This window comes from Oratosquilla oratoria, chromosome 35 (assembly GCF_046742065.1).
Source record: "Oratosquilla oratoria isolate Oo_2021 chromosome 35, ASM4674206v1, whole genome shotgun sequence".
NCBI classification, from domain to species: Eukaryota; Metazoa; Arthropoda; class Malacostraca; order Stomatopoda; family Squillidae; genus Oratosquilla; species Oratosquilla oratoria.
Genome location: NC_134811.1, coordinates 20437592 through 20450091, shown reverse-complemented (window position 1 = coordinate 20450091; position 12500 = coordinate 20437592).

The following is a 12500-nucleotide window of genomic DNA, read 5'->3' as shown; positions in this document are numbered from 1 at the left end:
AGAGAGAGAGAGAGAGAGAGAGAGAGAGAGAGAGAGAGAGAGAGAGAGAGAGAGAGAGAGAGAGAGAGAGAAAGAGAGAGAGAGAGAAAGAGAGAGAGAGAGAGAGAGAGAGAGAGAGAGAGAGAGAGAGAGAGAGAGAGAGAGAGAGAGAGAGTAAGAGAGAGAATGAGAAAAGACCCCGAAAACCTTTGCCAAAGGGGTGTCGTTTGTTATGTCTTTTCAGTTCAAGTGTATCTTCATTCACGTTTTTCCCCAGCCTCCGCCTTCTTGAAGAAAATGTCTCTCCCAAATATGTCCTGCTTCTACTCTACGACTTTCTCCAAGACTTTAATATAACCCATATCTCTACTACCTTTCCGCTTCCTCCTCCTCTCCCTTCCACCCTCCAGCTCCTCCACCTTCACTTCCTCCATCTCTTCCTCCCTCTTCCTTCCACACTCCTCCTGAGCTTCTACATGCACCCCTCGCCTCTTCCTCCTCCTCCTCCTCTACCTTCTTTCCTTTTCATCTCACCTTCTTCAGTATCTTTTCCCTTGACCTTCTCTTCACGCCTGTATCATTCTCCTTCCTCATACTCTAATATGAATTTAATTTTGTTATACTTTTCCTAATTTCTTTCTTTTTGTTCAGCTTCATTCCTTCTTTAAATCTATCTAATTTCTCCTCCTACTCTCCGTCTTTTCTTGCTATTTTCCTTCTCCTTTCCTCCTCCTCCTCCGTGTCCCATTGAAACTTTTAAAATCCTCCTCCTCCTCCTTTTTCTCCTCCACTTGATCCTCCTCCTACATCCTTGCCGGCTTTAGTTTCTAAAAGGGACGAAACCTTTCAGTCAGCTTCTTCCATATATACGCGTGGGAAGCGCAAAGCCGTCGACGCCTTATGTGCTTATTTTTTATGCAGACACACAAATGTGTGTACACACACACGCACACACACACACACACACACACACACACACACACACACACACACACACACACACACACACACACACACACACACACACACACACACACACACACACACACACACACACACACACACACACACACACACACACACACACACACACACACACACACACACACACACACACACACACACACACACACACACACCTATACACAAACACACATGTATGTATTCTTACCTTTCTTACTAGTCTCCTGTTAAGCATTAAAGCTTGTCAGTCGTTTTGCCTTATGTAGCCCCTCCATCTGATCCTGTCCTCATATAAATGCTGGTTTTCGATGTCTTCAAGATTGTCTCCCCTGGCTTCCACTGCTCTACTAATGTTGTCCATCCACCTCACTTCGGGTCTTCCTACTGGTCTTGTTCCTTCAGGTCTCCACTCATAATCTTTTCTTGGATATCTGTTGATGTTCATTCTTTTCATATGACCAAACCATCGTAGTATTTTCTCAATGAAATTAAGGACATTTTCCACTCCTAATTCTTGCCTGATGGAAACATTCCGGATTCTGTCTCTTCTGGTGACATTCTTTATTAATCTTTAAAATTTCATTTCTGTTGCTTGAATTTTATTTCCAACCTTGGTGGTAAGCGACCAAGCCTCGTGCCCACATGTAAGTATAGGTCGTAGTATACGCGTATATAAGATGGTCTTTACTTTCCTTGGCACGTGGCAGTTTTGAATGAGTGGATATAGTAAGTAGAGAGTTGCATTAAACTTCGTGATCCTGTTATTCATCTCAATCAAGGTGTCATTTTCTGTGCCGAAAACTACTACTAAATATCTAAACTGATTTGTTTGGTTGAAAATTGTATTTCCTAATCTCACATGCATGTCTTCTTGATTTCTACTCAGCAGCGTAACCTCTGTTTTTCCCTTATTCATTTTCATACCTTTGGCTCATAATTCTTCATTCCAAACTAAAATGAACCTCTGTAACACTTCTTCAGTTTCTGCTATCAATGCCAAATCGTCTACCTAGCCAAATATTTCTCCTTCCGGATATATATATATATATATATATATTATATATATATATATATATATATATATATATATATGCGTACATCTACATATATTTATATGTATCTTCTTAGTTGACAAAACTCTTGCCTTGGAACTTTATATCCTATTTATCTGAATACAATTTATCATGTTGTCATTGGAAAATATACAATAATTGGAAACGTTGTATTGGAAGGAATATACAAAACAGAAACTGAAGAGAACGCTGAGTATGGAACCGAAGCCTGGGTGATGAAGGCAAGAGAGGTAAACTGTGTGGATGCATCGGAAATGAGATGCTTGAGGGCTATGAATGGAGTTATGATATATGGCTGAGTCAGGGACGATAGGACCCGTGAGCGGACTAGGATACACATAGGACTAAAAGGAAAGAGTAGGACATGGTGACATGAGGGTGTGTGGGGATGTCATGAGAGAGGATGTAAGGGGATATCAAAGGAGGATATATGAATCGCTGTTGACGGGAGTGAAGGCAAGAAGTAGATTAAGAGAGATGTGGATGGATGTAGTAAATGAGGCCATGAGAGCTCGTGGTTAGGATTTCGAACAAATAGAAATGTGCATGGGTGACAGTGAGCTAAAAAATAAACAAATAAGTAAATAAATGAATAAATAAATAGATAAATAAATAAATAAATAAATAAATAAATGAATAAATAAATAGATAGATAAATAAATAAATAGATAAATAAATAAATAAATAAATAAATAAATAAATAAATAAATAAATAAATAAATAAATAAATAAATGAATAAATAAATAAATAAATAGATAAATAAATGAATAAATAAATAAGTAAATTAATAAATGAATAAATATATAAATAAATAAATAAATTAATAAATAAATTAATAAATAAATAAATAAATAAATAAATAAATAAATAAATAAATAAATAAATAAATAAATAAATAAATAAATAAATAAATAAATAAATAAATAAATAAATAAATAAATAAATAGATAAATAAATAAATAAATAAATAAGTAAATAAACAAATAAATAAATAAATAAACAATCTAAAGAGACGCACTTTTCCATGAGAAGGGATGCCTGGGTATGAACTGGAACGATTTCTTTTTTTTAAGATTTAGTGCAAATTTTGACATTGTTTAATCAGGAAGGCGTGAAAGGGAGAATGAGAAGAGTGAGAGGTGCGAGAAAGTTCCATTTCTTTGTTTAACCACCTCGCTTTGCGGGTACTGCGTTTTTTATTTCTTTATTCATTTATTCATTTTTAAGAAAACCCAAGTGCCTAAGTATAGAGCGAACAACCACCTCTGCCGTGCTTCCGATCGTGAATCTTCACAAATTCTTTACAAATTTCAGTCAAAGGATTACAAAGGATTACAAAGGCGGAGCATGCCGACAGGAGACCTTTTGGTCCATATCTAGGTCGGATGCGAAAAAAAATCATAATAATAATAAGATAATAAATAAAAACTATAATAATGTAAATAACAAATAAAATACATAAATAAATGCATAGGTATAGTTAAATAATAAACAAACAGGTGAATAGTAAATAATAATAAATTGACACGTTTTATTCATTTAGTCCCTTGTCACCTTAGTCTGAGGTTTTTCAAAAAGTCTCTTACCATGGCTAATTTTTCTTCTAAAATATCCGTAATAAGATTCCAAAAGTCGCCAAAATAATAAAATTTCCTCTCCTTACACTAACCTGGCCGATGATCCTCCATCTTTTCTAATCCTTCATTACCAAGATCAGCTAAGTTTATGTTTCTAATTTCGATACAGCATTAGATCTTTTCTTAGCTCTTATCTTTCGTTTTATCCTTCCAGTTTTACTTTCCGTTAAGCTTCTCTTCTCATCGTGTCACCTCCGTTAGCAGTCCTATTACACCATGATTTCCCTGGATACCCTCAATGTCCTTCATACGTAGGTGCCTCTGACATTTCGGCGCTGCCGACAGAATCCCTTGGGCAGTAGTCTACGTCTCTGATTTCCCGTGGAATGATTGCTGCTTCCGTTCCCGTTCTCCTCAGTGAGGTACAGAGCACGTGGGATGTGGTTGTTCCATGTATGGAAAGACCCCATCTCAGCGTCCTTATCCATTCCTGGATCTTAAAATATCTTGGATTAATTATGCGTCTCGATCCGGAATTGCGCGGAATTTGATCTCCTACCTTTCAAACAGCATTGCATCAATAACAAATGACAAAATCCTCGTTTTTCAACTCACTTAGCCAATTTTGACGCCTGTCCAACAACATTTCTGACTTTTTTTTTTTTTTATGTACTTTTTCTCGCTCCTTCTGACAGCTACCCTGCTGTCTCACATTTCGAAAAAAAATAACAACTCATTACTGAAACACTTTTTTATAGGTATTGTTTTTTCCTCTTATCATCCATTTGAATATCATTTGTCTCTGACTAAGATTTCTATGGCATTTCCTTCTTTCTGGCATCAACGCTAATAAAATTTATGTTCATGATGAAAGCATCCTTATTGTTCTTGGGAAATGTAATTCCTTTGAAAAAAGAAAACAAAAAACTTTCCTTCTACCTCTCGACTTAATCAAAAAAAAAAAAAAAAAAAAAAAAAAAAGAAGCTCCCAACGAGGGTATAACTTTATCAATCCTAAAACTAATATTCCAACTTCAATTTCTTTTTCATATAGATGTGCATACACAAGTATATATATATATATATATATATATACATATATATATATGTATATAGGTGTGTGTGTGTGTGTGTGTGTGCGTGTATAATATATACATAAATTAACTTCGCGAAACTACCCCTATCGTGAGGCTAGGACGATGCCTCTTGCAGAGGAGATTATAGCGTAGAATTTAATTAACCATGCCCTTGGTTCAACTCACCGGTGGCATAGTTCGAACGGCCATCACCTCGACCTCCGTCTCAATCACCAATGCCCTAACCCGCTCGGCTAGCGAGAACTCACATATACATATACATACAATATACAATATATGTATATACATATACATATTCATATATATATATACATATACTATGTATAAGTGTATGTATATATATATGTGTGTGTATTTATGCATGTATGCATTTATGTATGCCGTCTTCATACAACTATGTATAGGCTAAATGATAAGTACACTAAATCCATCCCATTTACTCTTCATACATGGATAAACATTTTTCCCGATTTTTTCCATAAAGAAATATCATATACATATTTGGTCGCATCCGAATTACTTGAATTAATGAATAGTAACGAGACGTCAAACGGCTCGGCAATTATGGTAATATGTACCCGAGCTCTCCGATTAAGGCATACAAGGCAATGCGTCAGGATGTGGTGGACGTAAGCGGCGAATAAACTGCCTCAGAGATAGGACAGAATCGCAGGTAAACTACAGTTTATTACGACAAATACGTCAGGAATGGAATGCTTGACAGATATGTGAGCATACATCCACATCCATATACCAACACCCACGCCCTCACCCTTCTCCCACTTCCCGTCCTGGTAAACGGGAAGTTTTCTCTGTATCGGCGAGTTTCTAAAATACAAAAAAAAAAAAAAAAAAAAAAATATCCAATATTCGCAACAAGAAAGAATTTCATAAATGTATCAGAGACTGATAAACTTTTATTCGTTTCGCCGTTGCAACTATTATGGAACAAATCCCCAGTTGCAACGGGGCTCACGATCAGAAGGACCCGCGATCGAGGCTTCGCGTCGGCCGCTTTTGATCATTTGAAATATATCGCTGCAACTAGTGATTTGTCTCATAATAGTTACGACAGGGAAACGAAATAAACTTCGTTCATATTGCTGCTATGTCTAGCTAGTGACGTTGGGATTATTAGAAAGTGACGATCAGGGCTGTAGGTTTCAGCATTACCACACAGGAAACGAGAATTCTAATCTGGTTTCGATTCTTTTAGATATTCTGCGAGGCAAGAAAATAGCAAGCGGGACTCAGAGGGGCCAGCAGAATATATATTACATATATATACATACATACTGTATATATATAGATATATAGATAGATAGATAGATAGATATGATATATATATGTGTATGTGTGTATGTGTATGCACACACATACACACACACACACCACACACACACACACACACACACACACACACACACACACACACACACACACACACACACACACACACACACACACACACACACACACACACACACATGTACATGTACAGTATATGTATATGTATATGTATATGTATATGTATATGTATATGTATATGTATATGTATATGTATATGTATATGTATATGTATATGTATATATATATTTATATGTTTATGTATATGTATATGTATATGTATATGTATATGTATATGTATATGTATATGTATATGTATACGTATATGTATATGTATATGTATATGTATATTTATATTTATATGTATATGTATATGTATATGTATATGTATATGTATATGTATATGTATATGTATATGTATATGTATATGTATATGTATATGTATATGTATATGTGTATGTATATGTATATGTATATTAATATGTATATGTATATGTATATGTATATGTATATGTATATGTATATGTATATGTATATGTATATGTATATGTATATGTATATGTATATGTATATGTATATGTATATGTATATGTATATGTATATGTATATGTATACGTATATGTGTATATATATATGTATATATATGTATATGTATATGTATGAGTATATGTATATGTATTGTATGTTTATAGTATGCGTATATATGTGTAAAAACAAGTTCGCTCTTCAAAAGAATGCCTCTTCACTGACAGAGACAAAGGTTCGCACATTCCCTGTTACAAGGAGGGTACTTGGTCCGAGCCCCGATACTTGGGTCTTGGATCCATCCGACTGCACAAACTACCGAATTGGGTTCACCAGAGGCCCTAGGTCACATTTATCTCGCAACTGCTCCACATTTCGAACTGCTCCATATCTTGGGTAAAAAAAATCAGGTTGTAGCAGGCCATCGACCCTTTGGATGAGAGGGATTGGATGCCGGAGGGGTGCAGAAGAGGCGAAGAAGAGAAAGAAAGGGGATGAGAAGAAAAGAAGGGAGGGGAACGGAGAGAAGAGAAGAGAGGGACAGGAGATGGGAGAGGGGGTTGAAGGGAGAATGTAATATAGTTTACCAGTGCTTCTATCCTTGTGCATGGGTTAAAAAAGAGAGGAAGAGTAGGGGGCTAGACAAAAGACGAGAAGCTTAGGAAAAGAGAGGGGGAAGGGGATTCAGATGGATTAGACTATAGTTTACCAGCGCTTCTATCTTTGTGGAGCGGATGGAATAAGAAGGATGTGAGGCTCAGAGGGAGCTAGACCTTCCTTACGCCCTTTTCCTTACAGTGACCACCCCTGAACTGATCATAACCTTTTCCCGTTAGCCAAAAGAAAATAAATAGAATATATTTCAATACTAAATGAGTTTTGACTCCTTTGAACTAGGCCTAATTTTCTTATTTGACTGAGTTATTTACCATTAATCTGTTTAACATGTATGGAGTACAACATCGGCCTAAAGGATTTAAACTCTTTTCCTTTGTTTTAACCCGGTTCGTCGTCCTTTTCCCCTTTGTTAGACCACTGATTCTTAGTTATGTTCATGCCATTTTTTTCTTTCCATGCTAGCACCAACTATGAATCTGTAACCAAGACTGCGACCATCTCCTTTCGTTTAAACACCGTTTATTATGGTCTATTGTATATTAACTAATATACGCTGTTTAAAATTAGAGGTTAAGTAAAAATTATATTAAAATCAAAAGATACAAGCCAAGGTTAGAATGCAGACAACATCAGCAATTTTCATTATAGTTATATACATTTAGAGGGATTTACGCTAAAATAGAAAACGGGGAAACACACTTTAGATCTAGATATAACGATATGGCTAGACTGTTTAAAAAGAACATGCGTATAGCGAAACGTAACTACGAAAATAAGGTTGCCAGACAAGCGAGATTTGACTCAAAGGACTTCTTTCATCTCTACAGAACACAAAAAACAAAACAAAAAAAAGCCCAATTGAAAACGACTAAGTTGTCATTATAGATTCAAAGGAATAAAATAGCGAGGCATTTAACATATATTTTCTCACGGTATTTATAAAGGAGAGGATAGATATGATGTCTGCATGCCACCCGGAAAATAAACTAACATCAGCATTGATAAAGTAGATGTAGTCAAGCAGATTGATAGACTTAAACTTACAAAATCCTTGGTTCCAGACGATTTTTTTCTGAGAATGCTTAAAGAGAGTAAACTTAAAATCTGCAACCAGTTAACGGAAATATCTAATAAGTCGATAGACATTGGTCTTGTGCCTATTGATTGGGAGCAGGCAAACGTTGTTCCTTTTTTCAAAAAGGGATATAAATCGTCTATGTACAACTGCAGGCCAATCAGTTTGACATCAGTTATAGATAAAATACATGAATCAATGCTAGCTAATAGAATCAAAGAACACATCGAGAGACATAATTTGATTTGTGACTCACAGCATAGTTTCTCCAAGGGTAAGTCATATGTAACTAATCCTCTATCTTTTTGCATTGATGTCTTCAAGGCGTCAGATAACAACGATAGATATGATGTTATCTATCTTGACCTTAGCAAAGCGTTCGACAAAGTGCCCCACCCGAAACTACTAAATAAAGTAAAAGCCCATGGTATAGGAGGAAAAGTGTTTGAATGGATTAGAGCTTGAATCAGTGTTAGAAAACAATGGGTCACCATAAACGATGTAATATCGAAATGGGGGATTGTATCTTGTGGAGTTCGCCAGGGCTCAGCTTTAGGTCCCTTATTATCCATTATGTATATAAACGACTTAGACTATGGAATTTATAGTGATGTTAGTAAGTTTGCCGACGACACTAAAATAGTACATCTAATTAGGTCAGGAGGAGGCGCCAAGATTCTGCAGGACGATCTTCAAAATTTTTTCACATGATCGGTGAAATGGGAAATGTACTTCAATACCTCAAAGTTCAGCGTGTTAAACGCAGGTTTAGACGACACAGAAAGCAGGTATAGCATGGATAACACTTGTTTAAGAGAAAACTGAGTGCAAGAGGGACTTGGATGTTCTAGTGAGTCCTGACCTTAAATCATGAAAAGAATGCATTAGTGCCACCAATAGAGCTAATAGAGCATTAGGTTTCAGTGCTAGGATGGTTACGAATAAAAGTGCAAAGGTAGCTATCAAACCCATCCTTGGCTATGCGGTACAGTTTTGGTCTCCGTCCTACAAAATGGATATCAGTTCATTAAAATCAGTACAGAGGAGAATGATCAAAATGATACATGGACATGCACTTTAATTTACACTCTGGAAGACACAGAGTACGGGGTGATCTAATTGAGGTCTTCAAGTGGATCAAAGGCTTTAACAAAGGTGATACAAATAAGGCAATCATATTAAGAAAACAGGGCAACGCAATAAAGGATTTAAATTGGACAAATTTAGATTAAGGAAAGAGACAAACAAGAACTGGTATACCAATAGAGTGGTCAACGAATGGATAAGACTATAAAAATCTAGTGAGCTCTGAAACTATCGGTTGTTTTAAGAAACGGTTAGACAATTTTATGGATGAAGATAAGAGATGAAAATGGACATGGAACTGTCTAGTGTAGGCCATATGATTCCTTGTAGTCTCCTTCATTCTTATGTTATGTCCTTATTTTATGCGAATAAAATAACCTGACAGTAGCCAGAGCAACAGGAAGGATCCCATCGTTTATACTTATGTATGTAGCAATTGTCTTATATTATGAAATTATTATTTTTTCTCAAACTAAATTGTGTCCATAAAATAAGTAAGAGCGATGTAGTTGCACGGCTTTGATATGACATAGGTTACATTTCAATGTCCACAAAAATGAATTTACTTAAAAAATTCCTATCTACTCCTCTTGATTCTAATAATGTAGGTATGAAATCTAGAAGCTGTATTGATGTGATGCCGTACGTATTCATTAATGGCCAAAATAGATGATTGATTAATTCCTCAGGTACACACACAGACACTTTATATTCACAAATGTGCGCACACACACACACACACACACACACACACACACACACACACACACACACACACACACACACACACACACACACACACACACACACACACACACACACACACACACACACACACACACACACACACACACACACACACACACACACACACACACACACACACACACACACACACACACACACACACACACACACACACACACACTGTATATTTACAAACGTACGCGCACACATACACATACACACACACACACACACACACACACACACACACACACACACACACACACACACACACACACACACACACACACACACACACACACACACTCGAACACACACACACACACACACACACACACACACACACACACACACACACACACACACACACACACACACACACACACACACACACACACACACTCACACACACACTCGCACACACACACACACACACACACACACACACACACACACACACACACACACACACACACACACACACACACACACATACACACACACACACACACACACACACACACACACACACACACACACACACACACACACACACACACACACACACACACACACACACACACACACACACACGCACACACATATATATATATACATGCACGCACGCACACACACGAATCTGAGTCCCGACATATGCCTTTGCGCTGCTTCTATTTGCAACTCATCAGACATCATTTCCCTTGAAAGTTGTTCCTCTTCATCTCCCCTTATCTCTCATCTGTTTCTTCATGTCACTCCTGAGTTCTCCCCTCTCGGTCTCCTACTCCTTGTTTCTCATTCCTTGTTCTTACTCCATCTCTTTTCCTTCCTGCACCGTTTCCTCTTCCTCTTCCTCGTCTTCCACCTCCTCCTCTATTCTCTTCCTCCTGCTTCTCCTTCTGCTCCTGCTCCTCTTCCTACTCTAAGGTTTCTTTCTTTCTCCCATCTCCCGCTTTCTTCTACTCTTACTCTTCCTCTTCCTCTTTCTCTTCCTCTTTGTCCTCCTCTTGTTTCTTCACTTCTCACAGTTATTCTTCTCTTTGCCATTCTTCACTACTGTTTCTGAGTATTTCTAACATAATCTATTTCCCCTCTCCTCCTTTGCTTTTGTCCATTTTCCTTCCTGGCTTCTGTTTCTTTTCCTTCCGTTCCCCCTTTCCCTAGTCTTACCTTTTTCCCAACTCCCTCTGCCTTATGCTTTCCCTCTCCTTTCCATTCCCTTTTATCTATCTTTATTTCCTCCATTCTTTATCGTTTTACTGTCCCTTCAATTTCTCTTTACTCAATCAGTCTTTCCTCTTCTGCTCAACTCTCTCAACTCTGAACTCTCTTCTTTCCTTTCCCTCTCACTTATTTCGTTTCCTCCTCTCCTTTTGCCTTTTTCTGCTCTTCATTGCCTTCCAGCTCTGTCTCAATTTTTTCCTTTCGCCTTTGCAGATCCCCAGCGCTTTATGTCTCTGTTCCCTAGTTATGTTATTGAAATAACATTCCATTTATTTCATCTCTTTCTCTTTGCGTCTGTCTGTCTGTCTGTCTCTCTCTCTCTCTCTCTCTCTCTTTCTCTCTCTCTCTTTACACACACACACACACACACACACACACACACACACACACACACACACACACACACACACACACACACACACACACACACACACACACACACACACACACACACACACACACACACACACACACACACACACACACACACACACACACACACACACACACACACACACACACACACACACACACACACACACACACACACACACACACACACACACACATATATATATATATATATATATGTATATATATGTATATATATATATATATATATATATATATATATATGTATATATATATATGTATACGCATTACAACGTAGGGTAGGTCCCTAGCCATAAGTGAGTTTCAGTCTGCCTTCGGATGGTTTTGATTTGCTCAAAAGCCGCCGGGCGATTTTATTCAACTGAGGGTGGCCTCAGGCACTCGATGGTTCGATATAGATTTTAGCTGATCATTCCCATTTAGGACAACTGAACTTAAAGCTTTATTCTGGCCGTCACCAAACGACTCTTTTCATCTGTGTGGAAGACAGCACGTAGCACAAAGGAGAATATTGTTTGGTGGTAGACTCTCCCGCCTTTGGGTGTAAAAGACGAACCAGAAAGATATTCGTGTTTGTCTTTTGCAGACAATAGCGGTGTATCCATCACCGAGAACAACATTCTTGCTTATGTCTGTAGGCTCTGTTTACTTCTGTGGACATAAGCTTACTCCTACCATCCGATAGAGCTCAGCAGAACAAAACCGATGATATATATGTATGAATATGTGTGTATGTATGTATGTATGTATGTATGTATGTATGTATGTATGTATGTATGTATGTATGTATGTATG